At 42.7% G+C, this 26,831-nt stretch overlaps 1 protein-coding gene across 2 annotated transcripts in view; it reads left to right on the forward strand.

Annotated features, from left to right (window-relative positions):
- The window catches only part of LOC310680482 (transmembrane protein 263-like), a 296,399-nt gene that overhangs the window by 114,605 nt on the left and 154,963 nt on the right, over nt 1-26,831 (forward strand). The window lies entirely within an intron of this gene.

Genomic DNA, 26,831 nt, shown 5'->3' on the forward strand with positions numbered 1-26,831 from the left:
GTTTCTTATGAGATCTTAAAGGATCACATATGCAATACTTATGTTGAACCTTCAGTGCTCTGGTCTCCTGAAATCCCAGCTCAAGCTCTGCTAGCCACCCTGCTGATTTCTCAAATGTGAGGTGACTTGAGCCAAGGTCAGAAGTGGAGAACTCATAAAGCATGGGGTCAGTTGTTCCTTTTGCAGCCATCGTTTTATTCCTTGGTGCCATATGCATCATAATGCACTCAGTGATTGCATGCTTGCTCTGCTCTAAATATCTTCTGAAAATGTGGAGTGTTTGCTGGAGATTTTGGCACTGAGCCTTTCTACCCTGTCCCCACTTTCTAACCTCTATACTGAAATTACACATTCATTTTCTATTGTGTCCATTACAATGTAACTAAGATACTTAAAAAAAAAATGTATTGATTGTTTCCTTAGAGCAGCCTGGACTGATAGGTGATCAGTTTTTGAATGAGCACCTAAATCATAGAGTGATTTAAAACAAGAAAAAAATCAAACCTACCTACTACTTTGGGCAGCACAAATTTAAAAGAGGCTACAATCTAAAATTGTGAACTTGTGCAGTCACCCATTTTAGATTTTAGCCTTTTGAAACTCTACTCCTATTTAGTTCTAAATAGTGTTTAAATGCTAAACACTTCGCAGATCTGTCCCCCAGTGCCTTATTTTAAATCATTGGAAAATAAAGTCTCAAAATTATCCCATGGAAAATTATTTCACCAAATCAGGTAACTGGAGACAAATAGTCCATGATTTAGGTACATATTCCACTCTTCTCATAGTCAGACCATGCTGTGTTGCTGTCCTGTAAGAAGCATGATAGGTGACTAGCCTTACTCCCTGCTTTGTGGCTCCAGAGATTGGGGGGGTGGGGGGTGGGATTGTCCCAACGGCTACATAGTGATCCCTGCTGTCATCCTAGTTACAGACTTGGGAGGAAGGTTGAGAGTTGTTTGGCAGCTGCATGACCAAACTGTCCACAGTGGCTTGGCCAGGAAGCGCCAAATTAGGAACCTTTCCTACTCTGGATCAGAAAAGGTGAGGTGATAGACTCAAGGCACCTTTGCCCAGCAGCAGCCAAGCTAGCACATTTTCTTCTCCACTGAAAGGGTTTTCAGTCAGGGTGTCACTGCTTGAAGGCACCTGAGCCATCTTCAAGCAGTGACATCCAAGCAAGGAAGTTCACCTCCGTCACTAGTCATTTACAGAGCGAAAGTCAGCAAAAACTCACAAGGTATCCATGAAGTTAACTCTTTATTCAAAGAAACAAAATAGCTCAGGCCTAGTGAGCACAGATCTCTTCACAACAGGTCTTGCCTCAATGAAGCAGTTGCAAGGACTGAAGATCCTCGCCTTCCACTACTCTCTAAGGCTTCTCCTCCCCCAGCAACCTGAAGCTCCTTCTTCTTGTCTCTCTTTCGTCCTCCCTCTTCATTCCTCTGCTTGTTCTGGAAGACCAGGGAGGAGGGGAGCTGGTCACAGCAGGAATCATAGAATCATAGAGTTGGAAGAGACCACAAGGGCCATCGAGTCCAACCCCCTGCCAAGCAGGAAACACCATCAGAGCACTCCTGACATAATAGAATCAGAGACTCCTTGGCTTAGCAACCTGCCTCCATTCTGCCTCTTGCCCCCACTCCTCACCAGTCTCTGCTTCTGGACTGCTCTCTGTCACAGCCTCTTCCTGCTCACTAAACCCTGTTGCTAAACCCTGACCACTCATCGCCATCCCACCACCAATCCCCTGGCTCTGAGCCTTCTTCCCTTGGGGGGGGGGGGTCCCCAGCTCACCTCCTACCCATCCTCAGCATCCTGCCAGTACATGACATAGAGCAAGGGTCTGCAAGGAGTGGTTTATGGACCAAGGTTGTTATGACACTGGTGATTACAAATTTTGGCTTGGCCAGCCAAATATTGTAGATCCCTTCCTGCCACATTTGTGTGCTGGTTTATGTGCATATGCCCTGTTTCCAGCATTAAATAAATCCCCTAAATTTAGGGAACGGGCTCTTAAAACCTTTAGTTTATACCTTTTTTTAAAAAAAGCCTGGATCCAAAGGTATGAACAACTATTTGTCAGTGCCTAAGAGACACTGACACCTGTTTCATGCAGGGATGGGCTGATGGGTCTGTTTCTGTCCTGTGTCATTTTCTCATGCATTCATTTATTCCATCACCACAGTAATCTGATTTTTTTTTTAAAAAAAAACCTGCCTTGAAATACATTAAACGTGTGAATGTATTTCCTCACAAAACAAACATTTCTGAGCATATTTTAACTCAAGATGTGCATTTTAAAATGCATCTTGATTTGTTTTGTAATCCAAGAATTGAACTGCAAAATTTCATGAAAACTGAAGGATGTGTATATTCCAATCTGCATATTAGTTTGAGAGTTGCAGGTCAGGTTAATTTGTATCAAAATTCATAAATATTGAACTCCACTTCTTGTTCTGAGTAACAGCCCCCCCCCCAACACACACACAACCTGCTGCTGCTTGGAAAACTCCTTTTGAAACTGTCATGTTTCATAAGCTGTTTGATATTGGCAGTGGGGGAGGGTGGGGTGGGGAGAGAGAGTCTCCTATTCAAAGGAGAGGGGGGCGTCAAAGATTCCCTGGGCATTTTGTTGTCCGAAATCTAGGGTGCATCTAAAGCAGCTCTTTGGATCCTGCTATTTTAATTTCTGAGAGTCAGCCAAATCATATTAGCTCCCAGGCAGACCCAAAGTGACTCCCCAGAGCTTTCCTTGTGGCATGAATTCATATTCATATGAACTCCAAAAGCTTTTCCAATTGAAAATTCATTCTCAGCAGGTATTGGCTTTTTTGTTTATTTGGATTTACATGAACCACATGCATAGATCTATTTGAAAATCATGCTGTTCTTTCTTGGGCGTTTTGATAAACCCCTTAATGCTTATTGTCTTGGGCGAGAGAGCACATTCCCACATATAATTAGCCTGTCTCGGCTCAGACTGGAGTGGAAGATGAAATGAGTACTTTTCAGTCATCTTGGAGCAGTGCTCCTTGCTTCCAGCCCACACTCTAATTTCAGATGTCAGGCTCTCTCTGTGAAGATCTCGGCACTCTGTTTTCAAAGAATATGAAGGCATCGTATGATGAATTAAGAATAAGCACATTTATTCTATAAATGTTTAATGCTTGTGTGCACTCTTAAATATGCAGGATTCCTTAGTATTTCTCTCTGTGTGAAATTTGCATGTATTGAAATGGCATCTCTACTCTCTGTGTTTTTCAATGGATTTGAAATGCTGTAGCCCAAAGGAGATTCTCCTCCAGCCAGCGATAAAGTGGACTGCAAGTTTAGCTGGAATTAGTGTTATCCTGGTTCACTGAGCTTAGGGACGAATATGGGTTGAAATGTTTTCCCAGTATTATGTACCAGTCCATTCCTGCCCAGTTTTACCACTGCCTACAGCAGAGGCAAAGAAGTCATTTTAGCAGATATTAGATGTAGAGTCCTATCCTCTTTCCAAAGGAGGAGCCTTGATTAGTCTCTTGCAGCAAAAACAAGAGTCTTGTGGCACCCTGAAGATAAGCAAATTTACTGTTCTGTAAATGCATGAGCTGTATTCTGAGTTACAGACACGTGGGCACATGGTTGGGGGCAGGAGAGGTGAATTGTAAACCATGATTTTAGAAGGAAATAAAATGCAGGAAATCACAGGCAGTGATAATTATGTAATTAACAGTGGCAATTCACAAACAGTTTGATAACACAGAAATCCTGGCATTGGTAAGCCAAGTAGCCATGCAATGTGCTAAAAGTCCTTTGTTTCAGTTCATTTCACAAGTGATAGCACTGAACCTCTTGATGCGTTGTAAGTTTCATGTTGCAGACTCCCTTTCACATGCTATTGCTCTAAGATGGCCACCCTTAATTCTTCTTACAAAGTGTCCTGGGAGGTTGAAGTGTTCCCTCACTGACTTGAGAACATTGCCATTTCTTATATTAGATTTTGTTCCAGTCATTGTTTGGTGCGGTGACCAGCCTCTTCCTCCTATGAGGAATGATGTTGGTGTATATCACATTGGAACATGATCAGGTGAATGAATGTATGGCGTTGATCGATTTTCAGGTCCTGTAATAGTGTTGGCCAGTGTAGACATGGGGACACAATATGTATTTGAGTCCACAACAAGGTCTGTTCTCTGTGTGAGTCTCTCTCTTATGTAGCCTCTTCTTGCTGGTTTTAGGTTAGCTGTCTTAAGCAAATGCAGCAAGGCCTGTGAGATGGAAGTGCCATTGATCAGGATGGGCTGTAGATCACAGATGGTGTGTTTGAGTGGTTTCACCTGAGAGCTGTAAGTGGCTATAAGTGGTGCTCTATCATGTATATCCTCTGTTGCTCTTACAGAACTCCCCACAGTGTTATAGAGAACCCAAACATAATTTATATGAACTCTTTTCCTTGTAACATAGTCTCCCTCCATTTTGTGAAACAACAAATGGTCTATCATATTTATGGTTTATCATATTTTTACCCTGCCCTTCCTCCAGGGAACTCTGCCTTCCTCCATTTTAGCATTACAACACTGAGGATAAAGTCTCGTCACATTTTTATCAGATCAGGCAGAGAGATAATACCTGGTCCCTAGTCAGCCAGGGAATCTGAATTCAACTCCCCAAGCCAAAATTGAGCCCACTATTTGCTTCACCAGATTAGGACAAGCTATTTCTCCACCAAGCCCAGTTCCATCTGATAATAGCTCAGACAGAAATACTTCGCATTACTTGCTACCTGATCCTTTCAGTTGGAGATGCTGGAGGAAGACCAGCCTCTTCCTAGAACCTTTTGTGTGCCAAGCAGGGGCTCGGTCACCGAGTTTTGGCCCCGTCCTTTTGACAGCTAAATATTATAGCACAAGGATTTGCTAAAGAGGCTGCTCTGGGAAAGGGTTGGATGGACTGGGCTTTCTTAAATCCCTCGAGGGAATTTAATGCACTGACAACCTTTTCAGAGCTGTGGGCAGTTTTTCTTCACCCCCAATTTGCAAGCGGAAGACAGCTGTCAGTCTCAGGAAGTAATAAGTGTGGGGACCCAAAGCTCTGAGGAAAATAAGCTACCTCGTATAGTGCAAGAGCTGGCAAAAACTGCACAGAAGTAAGCGGGAGTTGTATGACTTCTGGAGATATGCTTGTTTTTCTGTCGCTTGGATGTAATGTGAATGGCTTTCTGGCTAGCCAGGTAGATGGATTGGTAGACTGTCACTGGAAGGGAGGAGGAGGAGGCTGCTGGCATTCTGGAGATAAAAGAACTTTTCATAGGTGACATAAGCAGGCCCACTTATCTCCATAAGAGCAGTCAGCGCGGAAGCAAAAAGGGTGAAGTAGCAGAAGGAGGTTGACTGTGCACGCTACCTTGAAGAGAGAGATATACCATACAACAGCTGCTTTGTTTCCTGTATCTTGGAGTCCCAGCTCTCCAGACTGGCATAATAGTTTGTGTAACTAATCACCTTCACTAATGTATTTGCTGGAATTATGCAGTATGAGGTAACAACATGAAGATCACCTGAGAGTGTTATTCACATAGGATTAAAATGCAGCACTGTTCAAGGGAACTCCAGAAAGACTGGCTGATGTGATGCTCAAGGTTAGCACAAAGGACTCCCTCTTCTCCCCTACCATTCAGAGGACAGCAGGCAGCAGTATATATTTCCATAAAGAATGCTTGAGGTGGAGGCATATAGTTTAAAGGAATAATCCAGGCGCCCAATAAAAGCTGCGACAGGGACACTCCTGCTCCAAGTTCCTTTCAGTCAGCCATGCCCTCCTTTGGGATGCTAGAAGTTGTAAGGGACTACAGCAATAAGCAGAGGTTGTTATTCTTCCTCGCATCCAGATTTGCATCTCATCTGTTTTTTTGGTTCTTTAATTATTCTTTATTGTTATTTTCCATCAACTGTTAACTGTCACTCAACCTGCTGTGACTCCTGAGTATGCTCAGTTTGGACCCTTTGGGGGTGATTTATCTCCTTTACGTTCTAAGGGCTCAGCTGTGTCTGCTGATACATCCACCTTGATTTTCAGCGTATGTTTTCACTCCAAACCTGTTGGCACTCAGCCATCGGAGTTTACTAATATACTGCATGACTGCCCACACTACTTGGTTTGCCTTGTTCCTTGGAATCAGAAGATAGAATTAAGTGTGGTCAGTCCACTCTATGACCCCACATTGGTGCTGCATTTACAGAGGGCATATATGTGAAGGCTGAGCAATAGGTTCATCCCCAAAATGCACCCACCAAAATTTTTCTCCCAGAAAACCTTAAATTATTTTATGTTCTAAAACTTAGACCCCACCCCATTAATTGTCTCCTCTCTTCCCACCCTTAAAGGAGGGGAAAGAACCATTTTTTACCACTTGCCAGTTTCCTGCTCAGGCTATTAAAGGAGACTAGTCTCTATTTCTCTCACTAACCAGAGTGCAGTAGCTCCCCCCAATGTTTCAGACAAAGGTATTTTCAAGCCTACCTAGAGATACCATGGATCAAACCTTCTGTATGCAAAGCATGTGTTCTCTCACTCAGTCACATCTAGATTTACGTCCTGCTTACATAGTTCTCTCTAACTCTTGGCCTTTCAAAAAGATTCTTGTTGAAACATTTTGTCCCTCATTCTGAGCATGATGCCTGGTTTCTACATAATGCTTACCTTCTCAGCTGCCTTTTTTTTGGGGGGGGGATCAACATATGCATAGAAAACATTGTGTTGCAATTGCTGGTCCATTTACTGTATTTGTTTATTAAAAGACCCTTGAGCTTGATTCCTGCTACCAACCTACCATGCAAAAATCCACGTTGAGAGTCACATACCATGCCACATTTAGGCCTCTGCCAGAACCGTTGCACTAGTCCTCCCACACAGGGAAACATTTTGTTGGAAGATGCCCTTAGCAGAAACATCTGCAAAGGTTTCTGCTGTAGTTCAGGCAGCTCATACTGTGCGCTGTTCATGCAAGGCTCTTATGCTTGTGAGAGGAGTTGTAACAACTCAGGAACATGCCTGCATCTAGGTCTGAGTAGTAGAAAGCAACTCGAGTACAGTAACTGGAGAGAGAGAATGCTCACATAGAGAAAGATGCTGCAGATGACTCCAGTCATGGTGATGATAAATGGACTCAGGTGTTGGGAATAAGAAATAGGACTTTGTTTTTGTACTGCTAAATGGATGCTGCTTGATGCTGTCCCGCAGGTATTTGGTTGGCCACTGTGAGAACAGGATTCTGGATTGTCTTATGGTTGTCCAGAAGACAACCAGATGCCAACCATCTCTTGACTTCAGTGAAAGCCGCAGCATGAACATATCCCTGAGTTGTGCAAGAGGCTGAGCAAATTTGAACTCTGCTGTCCATTGTCAAAATGCAAGATTTTGTCCATTGGGTTATACTGGCTGTCTTCTTTGATAACATTAAGAATTAATTAATTCAATTTGGAAGATATTCAAGACAGCTATCTCAAAGGGCAGGAACTTTGATAGCATCAGCAGTTGAGTCAAATGAGGAAATATAAAATGGAAGGCTGATTCTATCAAGATGTAAAAGGAGAATAAGGTACGAAAAGGTCACAAACTTTAATTAGAGTGTATTTTTTTTAGAAACTTTACTTTTAGTGGTTCTTTAATGTGGGAATTGTAATAAATATCTGTCTTTATTCTAATAAATGTCTCCCCATATCAGTCACCAACAAATTTTTATTTCTATTTTATTTTATTTGCCCCTTAGAGCACTTCTAATTTTCCTGGTAATTTTCAAACTGAATCATTTACTACATTTCAGAACCCATTTGTCACTGGGAATCAGGGCTAAAGTAGAGGTGGCAGAGGCATGCTGTGGAAGGGTGACACCCCCACAGTCCCACACACCCCACACTCTTTTTTGTGTGTGACACCTGAAGAGGAGGATAACACCACCAAACTTAATTTCAGTTCTTCTCCATTCTTTGGACTTATGTACTGCCTCCCAGATTACAGACCTCTTCATGAGAAGCAAATAACTGTAGATGGACACTAAGCAGACAGCAAAATACCCCCAATACTGGGCAACTACAGAGAACTGTTTGCCAAGTGGTAACTTACCACAGTGTGGCTGTATAACTATTTGCTAAGCTAGTCCTTGATACTATGCTGCCAAAGGGGAAGCAAATGTTTGCCACCTGATCATAAATCTAGGTTAGTAGTAGACTGTAAGATTCTCCTTGCCACTTGCCCAAACAAGAGGACAACACAAGGCAGCAAGCTTACCAAGTGATCTATATGTATACCTTGGCAAGTCATCACTTAATAAGGTGTTGCTTTATATTTGGTTGCCTATTTGGTGCAGAGAGAGCCAACATGCTGCCCGTCAGATGTTGCTGGACTCCAGCTCCCATCATCCCTGACCACTTCCCATGCTTGCTGAGGATGATGGGAGTTGTACTCCATCATCTGGAGGACACCATATTGCCTACCTTGGTTTATGGTATCTTGCTTTGCCCCGGTTACAATTATAATTTGAAGATCAATCTCCAACATATATGGTTCGTGCAAGTCCAATGTCAGGCCTGAAAAGAGTTAATATTTATTTAATCTGCTGTTTTGTTTTCTATAATATACTTCTCATCTGAGGCATAGCCATGCATGATGCACAGATGAGATTTACAAACCACATCTTTGAAATATTGTAAACTCAATGCATGCATTAGTCATCTACTTTTTCTTTTCCCCTCTAACAGTATTCTCTGGTTTTGAAATGGATTTAATGAAACCGTAGAATATCAAATAACAAAGTACTGGCTCTAAGAAATTAAATGCTAGTTGGATTTATTTCTACTTTCATAGTAGAATGCCCACTGTCAGTATTGTATATTTGATAAAAATGTGTGACTTAAAGAATATTTCATCACTCTTAGGGAACTGGAAAGTATTTGTATTATATTTTTTGAATACCTACACACAGTGGGCTCTGTTGTGCAATCAATGGACAAATTAAACTGTGGAATTTCCCTTCCAATGTATAATTGTTCATCTGAAGCCTTGGGTAGTGTTTCGATGCTGTACCTGAATATGAGTTAGCAGAGTAGAAGATTAAGCCTGCAATCCTATACCAACCTCCCTGAGAGTAAAGACCTGTTGAACTCAGTGAGATTTAATTCTGAGTAGGCATGTATAATGTTGTACTCGCTCCCTGCATGATGAGTGAAGGGAGTTAAGCAGAATCATAAAAATATCAAGCATTATAGAGGAGACAACATAACTGATCTCCCAAATTTAAAATAGAAATGAAATGCTGCTATTTAAGGGTGGGGATGCCAATTTCTTCAGAAGGTGAGGAAGAACTTTAACATTAGGAATGGGTTTGCTATTTAATTTCACAGAGCTGCGTGTTAGATGTAAAAATAACAGAATACCAGCTAAGGTACTGATAGAGTGAATGACAGCTTTGGGGAGTCAATTTTGATTTGAAAAAAACTATGCAGGGAGAAAGTGTTTAAACATTCCCTCCCCCTACCACATCTCCAAGCAAATTGACAGCCCCCTGACCCCCAGTTGCATTTTGCTTTAAAGGAACACACTGTGGCAGGAGATCAATCCTGGATCTCCAATGTAAGCTATAGGTTGTCCCTTTGTTCCCTTTTATTTATCCTTCCATCTAACCTCAACCCTGTGCAATTAAATGGCAAGCTCACTCCCAATTTGAAACTTCAAGATGTCCTTTCATCTTGCCTTTATTCCTCTTGCTCATAAATAACATCAAGGTTTCCCGTGTCCCTTTTCAGGGCTCTTTGTTCCCACCCGTTATCAAGTTGTCCTTGATAGTTCTGAAAATCCATTTCTTTCGGGGAGTGGTTGATTTCAAGAGGTCAGAGCCTTGCCTGCCACTGGAAACCAGGTCCATGAAAAGCTGCTTAACAGAGAGGGGTTTACTTACAATGTGGATTGTCTACATACATCTGGTAAGTGCCTAGGTGTCAGCCCTGGAGAAGGAGATGAAAGTAAAGAAAATGAATGAGTCCTGCCTTGTTGAACAATTGACAGAATGTTGCAGGGCATGGAGGAAGTCTCTAGAGAGTAGTGTGTGCATTTGTGTGTTGTTATTTTGCTTTACGAAGCGCTCCCTCAAAAAGGATTTTTCCTGATTGCTGTAAATTTATTTTAGATGGCTCAGGGCTAGTAAAGTTGAAGTTGATGAGGGGCCCACATAGCATGTTGTTCAATTAACTGCCAAGGCTTTCTTTGCTGATGTGCTTTCACTATAGGTTTGTGCTGTGTTGCTATTTCAGCAAACAGTAGAGAAAATCCTTAGTTTCCATTTAATGGTTGCTGCAAAAGGGTGTGTTTGTGTGTTTTAACAACCGTAGTTAGCAAGAGAGATGTGAAAAAATTCATGCACCTGCCTTTCCAAACAGCAGTAGTTTACACATACATTAACTCTGGCAGCAAAATTATTTCAATTTGTAACCATTTGTACAGCCAGTTTGCGGGGAGAGTAAAATACTGCTGCTCTTTTTTAGCTTTTTTAGAAAGTAGTGGGGTGTGGGGTGTTGTTGTTGTTTTTTTTAAAAAAACATTACTTTGTACTTTGCACAGCATCTAAAGTTGTTAGCTTAGATGAAATATTTGTCACAGCTGCCACCCAAATATTAATATGCTAGCTACTGTAATATAAAGTCAGTGTACACATTATGCAACTCTAAACGCAACCCCTAGTGGGAAGGGTACATGTGGAGAGAGGGGCACCAAAGGCAAGAGAAAATTCTGGACGGGATGTATGCATGTGGTGGAGTTATTCCTGAGGAGAACGGTTGTGAGAAGACTTAGAATGAGAGAGGCATATATTTGTTTTTCATAAACTGGATCACTGTATGCTCTCTAGAAAATAGCTTGCCTGATTGAGCGGCTACAAAGCTACATAACCCAATTTTCAAATCATGAACTCACTTGTGTGGGAGCCTTGAGCCCACTCACTCTGAGGACTTAGAGATCCCCAATGTCATAGGCAAGTCTAGCACTCTGAACCAGGCTGCCAGTCGCCATAGGAAGGCGTGGAGTATATTCTTGTCAATACCCAAGGGCAAAAAACATAAAAACCCGAAGACAGGTTTAGTTTTTGTTTTAGAAATATATATATTAAACATGTTGCTTTTGCCATGAGGATACCACTGTGCCGCCCCTGTGGAAGGTGCTCCAGCTTCTTTGCTATAATGCTTGTGTGTTCTTACGTTGTGACTTGGCTCCACCACACGATGTGTATAACCTACCCCTGTTTTACACATGCCCATTGGACCCAGTATTGTTCTTGTCCCCTCAATCCGCCAGAGCCTGTCTTCGCATGCAGGGGAAGCCTCTAACTCTTAGAGGATTTGAGACCCATTTGCTACCCTCACCTGGTTAGCCAGCCAGTCTAAGCTATTCCTGGGGTGTGGCCACTGTCACAGGCTGACAGCTCTAGGAGCCACAGGTGAGAGCTAAGGTAGGGGGACCAAAGATGGGGGTGGAGACCAAAGGTGGACAAACTATCTCAGAAGGAGCAGGACGTGCCTTCCATCAGAGGTACTACCCTCCCCCTAACACCCCATACACTCCATGCAGCAGAAATGTTATTATTTATTGGTTCTATGCCACTTCCTTCTTCTAAGAAGCCCAGAGCGTCACACTTCCCCCTAATATATGCATTTGGATTGGAGAACAGCACCGTCAAATTCAGGCACATGTGAATTCTAAAGGATATACGTGTTTCAGTTCTCATTTTGTTTCAGAAAGTGCAGGTATGATATTGGCTTTAAATGTGAACTGAAATCGAATTTCTCCCCAATTCTTGGGGCTGACTCAAAATTACAATAGTTATTTTGTAGCTGCTTTGCTCACATCAAACTGAGTTGTTTATATCTGGTGAAAGGATGAAATAAGTGAAAATGTTGTGCGAAACACCAAAGATACTTCGTTTTAAAGTTGACCACAAGGTTTAAAAGTTGTCCCAATCCCTATTTGGTTTTTGGAGGAGGATGGGGGGAAGCAATGCCACATTATCCACGTCTTATCAGAAGTCCCATTGAGTGGGACACACACCTGAGTAAATGTGCTGAAGAATCAGCAGAATGTATCAGCGAAACAATGTGCATTTTCACAAAACTGTATCTCCTATTTCATGATTATTATTTTTTACATTTAGCCAATATCTCTCAGCAGTCCAAATGAAACTGTTTTAAAGTGAATATGCTCCTTCAAACTCATGAGACCATGCAAGTCCCACTTTGAATAGGTATAGCTATCTTGAAAGACCAGGTGAAGTCTTCTGAAATGGCTTCTTTGTGAAGTGTGCTGGGATTCTTACTATGATATGAACGTTTCTAATTTAGCAGCCAGTTCCAATATTTCCCCCTATACTTTCCACATCTGAAATTGCTCATTTATATGGCACCTATTCTTTCTCTTTCTGCTTGCACTTGTCTGTTGACTTCAGCTGCTGCCTGTGCCCACTCTTCATTTAGATCATTACATTTTGCCAAATGAAAAGAACTTCTCCAAGAATGAAATCTTCACACTTTCTTAGGGCTATGCAGATTAATTCTTCTGTAAAGCAGAAATCGTTAATTGGGAAATAAACCTTTGCTGAGGAAAATGGATAGTGCTGATTCTGCCAATGAATATTCTAACGTGCCTTAGTGGAGGGGTTTTAGAACTTTCTACCTCCAGGGCCCACTTGAGACAGCTGAAAATTACTGAGGCCTATCGGCCACAAAATGGTGGTGCAGGGGCAGAGCCAGTCACAAAATGGTAGCAGGTGCAGGCAGAATTTGGCATATAATCAGCTGGCAGTTACTGATGTCACTTCTGATGAGATTCCATCTTTGGGAATAGTTACATTCTTTGCCACAGTGTTTCCCTTGTGGCAAGGAGTTCCATAGCTCACCTTTCCTCAAGCTAAGTACAGACTTTTGCTCCTGCTAAGGCTTCCCATTTTAGGCAGAATTTGTTGATCCAGAGGTGGTAAGTGGAAAATAATAATATAATAATAATTTAGTATTTATACTCCGCCCATCTGGCTGGGCTTCCCCAGCCACTCTGGGCGGCTTCCAACAAAATATTAAAATACAGTAATGCATCAAACATTAAAAGCTTCCCTAAACAGGTTTTGTTATTTTCTATTTCCCCCTTCCTGCATCCACTGCTGTAATTTCTTCTCCTCTTTCTCCATCCATGCTCAAGTTGTGCCCTATTGCTGCTCACCCCCCAAACTGTCAGTTTCTTTTATTCCTCCTCCCTAGTCCTTTCACATGCACGTCTTCCTCCTATAACAGCTTTCCTCTGTTCTCCCCTTATTTACTTTCCCTGTTTGTTTATTATAAATACATATTATTATAACTATGAACCTTTTATGTCACTTTCTAACTTCCTCCAACACCTCCTCTGGCCCTTTTCCCTACCTACACAGCGACACACCAATCTTCTCTAACTCCTGGCCACCTTTACTCGGCAAGGAAGGGGTTATTGGTGCTGACTAGGAGACTAGGCAGGCAAGTGAGGAGGCACTGGGCATGCAGTGGCACTGAGGCCCACCAGTATGTGACCCGAGTCTCACTGGTGGGTCCCAGCCCACACTGCCTTACTGGATCTGAGCTTTTCTGTTTTTCAGGAGGGAGAGACACATCAACATAGTGGAATCTGTGGGCCAGCTCTCGAAATCTATGGTTGCATAAGAATCTGTGCACCGAGCAAATTGAAAATTAAATTAATGACTTATTGTAGTGAGAAGGGAGTTGTGTAGGTGTATACCTGAAAGAAATAAGCCTGAGGGTTTTTTTATTAAAAAAAAATCTTTAACGTATGCAGCAAAAATAATGGCAGCATAGATTCTCTCTCTTGCTATACTTGTAATATCTTAGCACAGAGGAAAACAGATGTGGCAGCCGTTGTTCTAAGGTGTTTCTTCCATAATTAGCCTTATGCACAGAAGTACATTTCTTCCCTTCTCCATATATGTGTTTGGATGGTTTAGTGAAAAGATGGTTGTATGAGTATGAGCTGGAAACACAAATTGTATTCAAATCACTGTGTGGTCATTAATGTCTACTAATAATATTGGGTGGAATTCAACGCCACACTATTACAAATGTTTCATCTCTGCAAGCATTTCAGCTTGCCAGATAGAAACAATCTGCCCTCTCCTTACCCTGCATGTTATTCTGGGGGTTCTTCCATTCCCCCCCAAACAATTTAAGGCCCAGAGGGTGGGGAGGGGGAGGAAAGGTGGATTGCACAAGCCAAAGACCTTGTCTCCACCCCCATCATTCTACCTGGATACTGAGGTCCAGCACTGAGGGCCTTCTGGCAGTTCCCTCACTGCAGGATTCCAAGTTACAGGGAACCAGGCAGAGGGCCTTCTCGGTAGTGGCACCCGCCCTGTGGAACGCCCTCCCACCAGATGTCAAAGAGAAACACAACTACCAGACTTTTAAAAGACATCTGAAGGCAGCCCCGTTTAGGGAAATTTTAATGTTTGATGCATTACTGTATTTTAATATTTTGTTGGAAGCTGCCCAGAGCGGCTGGGGAGGCCCAGCCAGATGGGCAGGGAATAAATAAATAAATAAATAAATAAATTATGATGATTATGATTATGATTATTGAGGGCTTCCACTGATGGAGTTTCCTAGGTGAATCTCACTCCTTAATTTTGTATAGTGCCATCAGGCTACTGCACTTTGGGTCCAAGATACTAGATCCTTGTTCTGAGGAGCCTACCATCTGTGACCTGTCTTAATGGATGGGGAGGAAATAAGCAGAGTTGTACCTAGGCTCCCTTGTGCCCTTGGCAAGGAGCTGCATTGACCACACCCCGTGCCTTGCCCCCTTGGAGCCCTGTTAGGGAGGGGCCCAGAGAAGCCTATGCACCTCATCTGGCCACCCAGATCAGCTGGGTGGCTGGGCTCCTAGATACTCTGAGCCAGAGTGGAGAGGCGCAGTTTTTGCATCCCACCTAGGCCTGCACCCATGACAGGGGCCAGCCTAGGTATGCCCCTGGAAATAAGTGGGAGCTGAGACAGAAGGAGGGATAGAGGGAGACAGAAACGGGAGGCTGGGGGGGGGGGGAGGGAGAGAGAGAGGGAGCGCTATGAAATGCAATGCTTGAAAACTCCAGCCATTTTTTGTCTCTGGCCCCACCCAGCACTGTCATTCTCCCCTTGCAGGTAACTTCCCAGAATATGGCCCTTGACAGAAAAAGATTCCCCATTCTTCCACCCAGGGCCGTCTTTAGCATAGGCGCCGCCGGGGTGCAAAGATCCACTCAGCACCCCCAAATTTAGTTTAGCCCCCAAATTAACTTTTATTATGCTTATGTCAGACACCACGCTTACACCTTATCTCTTGTTTACGATAGAAGGGAGGAAAAAGAAACACACTTTTTTAACGATTTCTCTAAACGAATTTGAACTGTAAGTGATGAATTAAAGCGTGCCGTTGTGAATGACGCCTCTTTGGTAAATGAGCGCACAAAGTCGAAAGTCCTTTAGTGAAACAGTAGGTATACATTTCGGTAATTTCTAGGTATATATGCCTTCTGTTTTCCTAGCTTAATCAAAATTACTTATTATTTCATAACAGGTAGATAGTTAAGACCTTAGGCGGTTTCAGCGGTGGGCGCTTGGTGCCCCCCAGAATTTGGTGTTCAGGTGCCCCGCACCCCTTGAACCCTCAGGTAAAGATGGCCCTGCCTTCTGCTTTACGCACACCTTTGTAGCTAGTAAGAAAGGAAATCCAAAGATGGATGGCAAATTAGATTGTGAGTGTTGTCTCCACCCTACTCCCAGCTGCATGATACTGTGTTTGCAAGAACTGTTCATACGCCTGGCCTCTTGAAAACTTTAGAGCTGGAATTATTGATGTGTTTATTAGTTCCACATTGTATTACATAGAAAACACTAGTCCACTAATTAGCCCTGAAGTAATTCTAACATCTTACGCAGACAGAAGTCATATTAATGATAGAACTGGAATGCTGCAGCTATCCTTGGGTGCCTTTTATTGGTTTAGGAGTAAAAAGAGGAGGGAGAGATTATGTATTTGTATGTATTTTATTTAAATGTTTTAGTTTTAAATATGATAAACAGTTTGCACCCATTATCCCTCATTAGCATTCCTTTTCTTCTCTTGCTTTCATTTTGATTTCCTCTCTCCCTCTTAATTTACCCCCCTTTTCTAATGCACACCCTTAATTTCAGCCCATTTTGAAAAGGAAAGGAAACTAGATAGTAAGGGAATTTGTGTCAAAAGTGGTCTTCTGGCCTCCTCTTCCTTTATTTTTTATATAGCTCCAGAAAAATGGGGATAGGTTGATTTGAAACTGTCAGGGCCAGTCTTCCTACCATGCGCCACCTTTTCTTTAATAGCCAGATCTAACTACTCCATGATTCAATGGGTGGAATTCACCTTGCTTTCCAATGTTGTAAAATATTTCTTTTTCTTTGTTATTAGATTCTCCCTAGCATAGGCTCCAATTCCTAGGGGCCAAGGTCCTTTTGCACCCCCAATAATATATTTAAAGGGAACGGAGCCCTCAAAGTTGATGGGCATTGCCATTCAAATGTTGCGTGCATGTCACGTCATGTGATTAAGGATGCAGGGTGGGGCTTATCTGGTGCCCCCCCCCCAATATATTATTCAAGTTTGCACCCCTAGCAACTGTTCTTTGGAAAAACCACTATAGTTGCTAATTGTTGGATTCTCTAAGTGTGGCAAAAAGTTGCAATGTGGAGCGCTCACAATCAGGATTTCAGCAAGCCAGCCTCGCCCTCTTCCAGAATACCCTGTCTTTCAAGATACCAATACAGTGGTACCTGGGGTTAAGAACTTAATTCATTCTGGAGGTCCGTTCTTAACCTGAAACTGTTCTTAACCTGAGGTACCACTTTAGCTAATGGGGCCTCCCGCTGCTGCCGCACTGCTGCTGCGTGATTTCTGTTCTCATCCGGAAGCAAAGTTCTTAACCCGAGTTTCTATTTCTGGGTTAGTGGAGTCTGTAACCTGAAGCGTCTGTAACCCGAGGTACGACTGTAAAGAGAGATTAATTCTTTTAAGCTCTTTGATATTTTATCATGATTTAACAGATGTCTTTTCTTGAGTGTTTTTGGTACAGAATATGGTCACTAAAGATATTATGCAGGATGTTTCAGCATCATTAAAGAAGTCTTAGTGTGTAGGCATGAAAAACCTTTGGGAATTTGCTGCAGCGTGTATGTATGTGCTTATATAATATACATACATCCAGTAAACTGTTCTTCCTACCATACTGCAAAAAAACCCTCTCCAGTACAGTGGTACCTCAGGTTACAGACGCTTCAGGTTACATACGCTTCAGGTTACAGACTCCTCTAATCCAGAAATAGTACCTCGGGTAAAGAAATTTGCTTCAGGATGAGAGCAGAAATCGTGCAGTGGCGGAGTGGTAGGCCCCATTAGCTAAAGTGGTACCTCAGGTTAAGAACAGTTTCAGGTTAAGAACAAACCTCCAGAATGAATTAAGTTCTTAACCCCAGGTACCACTGTACCAGGTTTCTGACACCTATTCATCAGAAGCTCTTCAAGAAGCTTTGTGGTTTCTTATGCATGTGCAGAGTAATTTTAGTTCCACCGATTTTAAGAAACATTACACCCTCAGATGTGACCTCATGTCTCCTTGTCCATTTAGACCACCTTTGCTTCTCATATTTGTATTCCCAGTTAGGTGCTGACAAATCAAAGCACCCCTTTCATCCCTTCTAATTCTTATTAAATGAGTTTCCTCTCTTTGCCACTAAGTAACCTATTGTTTCAATTTACAGTTCATTACATTATGGTTGTCTGGGTTTTTATTAGTAGCAGTAGTATTTCTTTTAATCAATTTTTTCAGCCAAGGCTATGTGTTTTAAAAAAATCAATGAGTAAAGACAATACACAATTATTTATATGGCTGTTGCCTCTGTTGTAATGTAATATTATTACCATCTAAATGCTTGCAGAGCGTTCAGGCAGCCAAGGTCTGTGCCACATGCTCTGCACTGCTGGAGCCCTGGAGTATTGTTTTTGAAAGCTGTTTATTCCTAAATACTCCTGATGATAATACAAATGCCACCAATGTGGTTTCAAGCACTACAGAAGAAAGGAACAGAGGGGCTCGTATTGTTTCAGATATGGCACTGAGCCTTCAAAATGTGTCTGGAAGAGAGGCAGGCAGGCAGCAGGGGCTGATTAAGAGAGAAACAGGGTGATAAAACCAAGTAGAAAATTGATCTGCAAAGCTTGCAAGTTTATTTGTAAAATTCCCCTCCAGCGGCAAAGCTTAGCCTCTGAATAAGAATGTTCCACCAAGACTGAGATTAACCCTTGAAAGGCTTGATTGGTCTGATTCCCCTTTGTTTCCTATTAAATATCTTTTATCTATGCTTCTTACCCTGAAATCCTATGTGTCATTACTAGAAAGTAAGCTACATTGAAATCGGTGGGACTTACTTCTAGGTAATCATCTCTGGAGCAGAAATTCTTTGGCAGCAGGAAGAAATCATCCATAATTTTTGGCATTCGGTGTAGATTCTGAAAGGGAGGTGGAAGAATTCACCTGCAGATGTAAAGCCATTGCTGTAAAAGGCTGGATCAATACCAAAGCAAACAGAACACCCATTTCTTGCATTTTAGAGGTAGGCACAATTACTGGATTGGGGGGGGGGGGCTTATACAGAGCTTATACAAATACCGTTTTTAAAAATTGAATGTGTCTCTGTGTCAACATTATGCTGAACACGCATAAGAGGATCAAGGCCAATAAGCACAATCCTATCTCTGTTGCACATGTTCAGGGTATGTTCAAGTAACATGCCTAAAGAGAAGAGAGTAAATGAGATGCAGAGGGGAAGGAGAATTTTCCTTGGTGCAAAGCAAGGACAGTGAACAGACTGCAAGTTTTGGGTAATGAATTGGGCAGAATATATTTCCTTTTCCTCAAAAAGGATGTATTGTGGATCTTTTTTTCAGTAAATAACTGTATTAGGAGTAGCAGCTGTTGAAAGAAACTTGCAGAAACAAGCTGGGAGGGCAGAGAGGGTTGTGTGAAATAATTCAGACCTGCTCGTTGTTGTTTTTTACTGCTGAGTTCAGTGTGGGTTGCTTGAATGTCTTTGAAATGCTGCATCAGTGTTGCTATTGGCTGTTGCCACCAGCTTCCCTTGCCTGACTGGCATGCAAGGTGTTTGCCTTTCAGTCTGGGGCATATTCATATCTGTGTCATCTGCCACCCACTAGCAGGAGAAGCAGTGAGTGCCTGTTAGGCACAGTGTTAACTCTCCAAAAGTGTAATGTGCCCAGCAAGGCTCTGGCATAAAAACCTAGGGAATCTTTGCCTGAACAAGGGAAGAAATACTCGTAGATATGTATGAAGAGAAATACAAGGGACACTTTTGATGTAAAAATGAAATGCATCATTTGGTTGAAGTCTGAAAGCAGACAACCATATCTGGCATGCACAAAACACACACACCCTCTTTATCAGTAAGGCATCAGCGTTCTTTTTAACCATGGGATTAATTTGTGTATATTCACTATTTTAACACACATGGAATAAGACCAGCTGTGTTTGTAATGAGTCAAGAAAGATATGGGGTAGAATGCAACATAGCAATAGCACTAAGGAGATTGTTCCATCAGCCCTGCATTTGTGCCTGCCCAAGGGGCAATGGTCTCCCCTCTCCTCCAACTCCCATTGTTCTGATGGTTCTCCAACCCCCCCAGAGTGGACTTGAAGGAGGCACAGGGGGCTTGCAGAGGGTGTGGGAAGCCCTGTTGCACTGGCAAGAGGCCTTGTGCTGGCTTCTGCCAGCAGGACCAGGTGGCTGAATCCAGCCCATAGTTTTCTGCAACACATAAATGCACTACAGTCAGCTTTGCCTGTGACTTTCTCCAGTGGGGAGGGTTTAGGGTGGAAATAAACTTTGCCCCCTGCCCCAGAAAGTAATGAAAGGACAGGGCCACAATATCTGATCTGCCTGAAAAATCTTATTTCCACAGCTTCCTAATGCAACTGTCCTTTGGATGTTTTTTTAAAAAGCCCTAAGTTGAATGTCAGTGGAGATGGAAATACTCTGACTGTTTTCTGTATGTATCCATTTTTAATCCACGATTTGCAGCCATTCATTATCTTTTGTAGAGATTGCCCTGTTTACGGGACTCTTGTCTTCTTGTGAGCCGCACAGACCAATTTGCCTAGTGCTCTAATATGCCACTCATCCGCAGCCCACCTCTAAGCAGTGAAAGTTTGAGGGAGGTGGTCTCATCCAGGCTGCCATTTCCTTTGGGAAAAGGTCACAGCGAGCTTGTGGCATTTTGTAAAACTGGAGATCCAGTCAACCAGATTTTGCTCCCCTATCAAAGTTGGCCCATGGGGAGTGGGGGGGGGGGAACAAGCCTCTGGCTGACCCCCTGGATCCATTTTCCCATGCCTGCTTTACGCAAACCAAAGTAGCACATTCTTTAAGGAGTGGGGAGAGAAAGATTAAGCCCCTTTCCAAAACAGTCCCATTACCATAATTGAAAAAGCTGGTTTCCATATTGTTGTTTACATCCGCCCAGTGGCGTAGCGTGGGGGGTGCAGGGGGGGGGGCGGCCGCACCGGGCGCAACATCTGGGGGTTAGGGTTAGGGGGCGCAAATCCACAGGTTAGGGGGCGCAAATTACTTGCCTTGCCCCGGGTGCTGACAACCCACGCTACGCCACTGCATCCGCCTGACTTGTGAGACAATGGAAGAATGCACCTTTGGAGGGAAAGTCAAGCCACTGGAGAGTTATAGCACCTGCTGTGGCTGCATAGACTGATACGGGAGAGACATGTTTTATGGCAGGTGGGGCAGGTGAAGGCATCCAGTTTTTGCTGCTGCAGGTGCACCGGGGCGTTTCTTCTCTCTCTAATCCACCAAGTTAAACATGTCCAAGTAGTTTGACCTCCTTAACAGTCTCTTTTAACAAAAACAGAGTCGCAGAATTGAGGGGAATCCTTGTGAGAGCATTCAAATCAACTCCAATCACATAACAATTGCACGGTAATGCTTTTTTTTGCCAACTCAAGTGCATATGAAGTGTTCCTCAATGAATAGAGGACCTGATTTATTTTTTATTTATTTTTTACACTATCATAAATAGCATGTTTTAAAATTTAAATTCTCAGAGCTATTTGTCGGTTTAGTAGCCATTTCTTGTCATTTTGTTTATGCTAGAGACAAGGAAAATCAATGATGGCATTCACAGCAGACACCTAAGATATGCAGATCAAATCTAGGACATTAAAATTCAAATTCCATGGACCATCTTCTCTTTCTTTCTCTCTCTCTCTCTCAAATACACACACTCCCCCCTTCATCTTCCTCTGTCTCCGCTCACTTTATCTGGTGAGGGGGAACTGTTGCCATAGCAATAACATCTTAAAGTTTTCCAGAAGTGCTAGAGGAATAATTTTCTTTCCTGCTCCTCCTTAACAGTTCAGGAAAATGGAGCTTATTACAGAGAAAATTCTTTTTCTTTGTGATTTGATCGGAGATGAGCCAAGTATTTTGCAGTCTCGAGGAAAGTTGCCTTCTCTGTGATGAGAAACCCAGCTGGGCTGCCCACTGCTGCAATTGGTCTGACCTAAAATGGCTCGTGTCTCTTTTGTTGCTGATTTGGATGGCAGGATTTTGACCAGCCAGCAGATTCTAAATGGGAGACGAGAGGAGGGCAGGCTATAAGCCACCCACAAAATAGGTAAACCTACTGAGATAAACAGACTGAGCAGCAGAGAGTACAAACAGATCTAACGTCTCCCACTTCTGCGACAGCTGTGGTGTATGTATTCTGCTTCTGAAGAAAAACAGTTTTAGGCATCCATTTTGGGTGGGTTCCACATGCCTCGTAAAGAAGGCGAGGGGCATGATTGGAGTCATCCTGTATCTGTATTCAACAAGCAGCCCCAGCACCTGTAAGCTCTTAGGCAATGTTCCTCAGTGGCTGTGTCCATGATACTTTATCCCATGTGCTCAAGATTCCTGTCTTTCTTCTTATTCCAGACTTACTCTTTTATAGGCAGGTCTCCATAAATCACACAGGCCTAATGAAAGCCATAAGCAAGTGTTTAAGCACTCTGGGAACTATAGTTCAATCAGTGGAATAGGGGAGGCCTCCTAACAACTCTCAGCACCCATACCAAACCACAGTTCCCAGAATTCTTTGGGGGACACTATGACTGTTTAAAGTGGCATGGTACTGCTTTAAATGTATGGTATGGATGGGGCCATTGTTTCACTAGGAACCCAAGCTGATCTTGCTAGCCTGAAGTTGTGCCATCAGTTGTCCTTTCTCATCCCTCGTGTATTGTTTCAGGAGGTTGTTTTCCAAATCTACAATTGCTTCAGTTGCATTTTTTGTTTCTTATAATTCAACACCTGTTGACCTTCCACTTAAAACTTGGCAAGACGTCATGAACTGGCAGGGCGACAGGGAGGAGGCGAGGGGTGTAGCCAGGACTGAGAAACATTGGGGCAAGTACAGGATGGAGAAGGAAGAACTCACAGGGTGATGGAGAATGGCGAAGGGGTGGGGATCCGTGCACAGGAACCAGAACCCATAACCAGAGCCAGAGAGGCCCCTATCTCCATGACCACAGTGGGCTCTGAGGTGGGAGGAACACTCTAGAAGGCTGAGGCAATTGAGGGCCCACAGCCCAGCTTCCTAGTGCTAGAAGCAGGTGTGTGATTCCTCAGCTGGAGTAGGTTTAGCACAGGTGAATGTCCCATGCCTCATCAAAGCCCAGATGCTGCAATAGGCAGAGCTGAACTGCTGTTACTCAACTGCCCATGTTGAGGGACCTTGTTTTGGATGTTGTTGGACCTCTACCGGACTGGGTTTGGGGTTTGATTCTGGGCTGTATCCTGACTGGTGGACTTCAGACTTGGCTACTTGGATCGACCTTGGACTGTGTTTCCTGACCTTTGGATTTTGCTTGTGTGGCTTGACTTCCAGACTTTGAACTTTGGACGACATGCTGACTTGTTGCCAGGTAGGCCCAGGCGTTCAAAACACAAGATCTCTTTTACACTTGGAATTGTATTTCTGTTTGAGAAGGGACCTGAATAGTATATGTGGTACATAGCTGTCAACTTTTCCCTTTTCTTGCGAGGAATCCTATTCGGAATAAGGGAATTTCCCTTTAAAAAAGGGAAACATTGACAGCTCTGATGTGGTATCCCCAGAATCCGAGGCAAATGATGGAAACAGTTTTCTATATATTCCTAATTCTTAGAGGATAGTATCCTTTTTTTCTGACCTGTTTTGGTTGGGGGTTTTTCTCTTGGTGGAGTTATTACTTTGGACTATTGCTGGTTGGTTTAGGACTAATGGACAGTCCTGCTTCAGGAGCAAATGGGAAGAGCTGGCAAGAAAGGTCAACTGAATGTTTGTCTTTAAAGTACACCTCACTTAATATTCTCCTCACTACTCTCACATTTAATTATAGGTTTTGGCATTGTTTTGGTTTTGCTAGGTAAAGCATAAGGATGGAATTATCCAATTCTTGCATCCTAGAAATGATTTCATTTTTTTATTTCTGTCCCAAGTGTTGATTTAAAACATTCATGTTATTTTTTTTCACCTACAATGTTTGCTTTAGCAACCTGTTTTTCAAAAATGCAACTATTTCAGAAGCATTTTGTGCTTTAATAATTCAGTCACCCATTGACTTTTCACTTAAAACCTGGCTAGCCCCTTTTTAACACTTCAAATATATAATTGGCTCAGGGCCAGTTTACACATTTCTTTCCAAGTCTGTAAAATCTGCACACAGTGACTTTACCACCTCATTTATCTGAAATAGCTCCTGTGTGACATATTTTCAGAGATGCCGTATCAGAGAAAATGCTAGGTTTGAAATATTTTCTCTCATATTGTAAGTTCTGCAATTTTTATGTGGGGGCTCTTTCAGGTGGGGGAGGAAAGCTGCCCCCATAAGAAAAATTTAAGTCAACTTTACCATCTCATAAAAGGACCATATCACATTTAAAGGATATGGTATCTCCCTGGACCCAAGATTTTGCCATCTGTGGGGCAGGATGCACTCAAAATCATTGTAGACAGTGGTTTGGTAGATGATATATGTTTGTGTGGAAATGAGTGAAATGGGTGTGTATGTGACAGCAGACTATGGGGGAGAGTGGATGTGTGAGAGGGAATGGGTATTTGCTGTCTATGAGGAGGATGAAGGGAGAGAGATTGAATCTTTGTGTGAGGACGAGTGAGGCTAGGGTTGTTATGAGGCACTGCAAAGAAAGAATATGTGCCAGAATGTGTCACTGGGTGGAGCAGAGTTATGGTACTAGCCTAGTTTCCTGGCTGGTGGGTTGCTGCTGCTTACTAGGAGAGAGAGAAGGGAGGGACAAGATGCCACAGAGGTTGGCATAGTGCGAACACATGGGCAGGAGTAATAGAATGGATGTGTTGGTGCCTGTGCACCATGCTGACCTTTCTTCTGCCTTGCCTCTCCTCTCTTGGAAATCAACAGCAACCCACCTGCCAGAAAGCAGTGCTACCCTACTAAATGACCTGCTTCTGAAATGTACATATTACTTTCCTCCAGAGGGAAGAATTATAAACAATGGGTGGGAATTGCAGGGAAACAGATTTTGAGTAAGCATTGGAGAAAATAGTAAGGCAGAGCTTTCCAAACTGTGTGTCATAACACATTAGCGTGTCAGCTGCAGTGTATAGGTTTGTCGTGCGAAAGCTCCTCTCGGAACTGGAATGGGGTTAGTTTAATCTCCAGTTTGCTAGCAAAACTGAATTGTTGTGTCGTGAAATGATGTCTAAAATTTTTGCCACCAACATGAAAAGTTTGAAAAGCTCTGCAGTAAGGGGCTGTTCAACAGTAGAGCAGTCTGCCCTGAGAGACAGTGGGCTTTCCTCTACTGCTGGTATTTATGCAGGGACCATGAATCAGGGATCTTGTTGCATTCTTCATTGTAGATCCTGCATGGAGCTGAACCAGATGACCCCAAGGCCCCTTCCAATTTGATCATGCTATGAACTATTTTTTTTTCTTTTTTGCAGCTTTCCACTTTTCATGGTAGTGTATAGTTAATATGGATTTAAATTTTCCTCCTCCTGAAGCCTATCGGAATTTGTATGCATGTAGTAATGCCGTGCTGAGTCCTACATTGAAAAGATGATGAACTCTAGTATGTCCCAATATTTCTCTCATCTCCTTTTTAAAAAGTTTAAAAGTCTAAGCTCTTGCTTAAAAATACCCCCATATTTCCAATTCTCACGGAATCGTTTAACATTCATTTTGACAACCTCATTTTATATAAAGAAAGATCACATCTGTATCACTGCTGGAAATTTCCACACTGGCTGCGGTACAGATTTAAGCACTGTGCTTTAATTATAGCTATAGCCCTCTAGTTAGACGGAGAGGCCTGTGGGCATCCTCTTTCAATTCTGATACATATTTAGTGGATTAGGATGTAGTGGCTGAAATTTGCTACAGTCTGAAGCAGGGCAAAGAAGGCCTCAGCACAGGCATCAGTAGCTTTTCACCAGGTCTGCAAGGCAGATCAGTTCAGCTCTCTGGGCTGCAGATTTTAGAGGAGGGTCACCAAGAAAACGTTTCTCTTACCCAAACACATGCTTAGAGACTGTGGGATGCCAGCAGCTCGCAAGGAGCATCTGGCCTACCAGATGATTTTCTTCAGTGCCCAGGATCCTGCCTGCCATTCTAGATGGCTCTATACTGCAGCTCTGTGGAGTACTATTTCTGTCACGGTCATTGATGGCATCATCAGTTTGTACTGTGTGACTGAGTGCACATCTCAGAGATCAATAGGAAACCAGAGGAGCCTAGGGTGTGGCAATAAGAGACATCCATATTGGAGGAAAAGGAATGCTAGTTGCTGCACTAAACAGGTGTAAGCAGTGTAGGTCAATGCATGCCTGTCCTCATTGGAGGTGGCCAATGTTAGTAACTGCATCTTGTTCAGGAAATGCTTAATCTGGTCACAGCAGCACCTTTGGCAGTTTCTATTGCCAATGTATACAGTCTTCCCTGGCATTAGAAGACTATCAACCCTGTTTTAGAAGAAGTAACTCCCAGCATTGCATTGGTTATTATGTAGTTCAAATTTGGCAAGAAGGATCCCGTTTTAGCTGGATTAGTAATTCTTCTACTGTTTTCACTGGAAGCAGTCCTGAGGTGGTCAGGGACTTCCCTTGCCAACTGCCTCATTTGTAGCTGTGTTGGCCACATGGATATACAGATCAGTATGAGTACTATATTCTTTGCCACATTGTGGGTACAATATGCCCTGTTCTTCTTCTTTGAAGGAAGGGTGTTAGTCCTAGTGTGCTTGAATAGAGGGAGAAGTGATAATATCATTATGTGCATGTTTCTGTTCCACCACAGGAGGTATGCAAAGTTCTGCAAGTTACCGTGTTCGCTTTTTTTAGCAATAGAATTTTAAAATAAATTACTCTTCCCCTCCTAAAATGCATTCTATTGCCATAAATCTGTGAGTTTCCCTGTCTAAAATAGGAATAATACCTTCTTGGGATATTTGATAATTGGTAATCAAGCTCTGGTTTGAGTAATGCCAGTCATTCATGAAGTAACTCTGTACCAATCTCTTTATTAATTTTATAATGGAATGATTTTAGAATGTTGTACTATTTTATTGTTGTTAGCCGCCCTGAGCCCGGCTGGGGAGGGCGGGATATAAATACATTTTTAAAAAATTATTATTATTATAGAATGTTTGCTTTCAAATCAGTGTACAGGCAGT

Source organism: Podarcis tiliguerta (genome assembly GCF_965153285.1).
Source record: "Podarcis tiliguerta genome assembly, chromosome: 1".
Taxonomy (NCBI): Eukaryota; Metazoa; Chordata; class Lepidosauria; order Squamata; family Lacertidae; genus Podarcis; species Podarcis tiliguerta.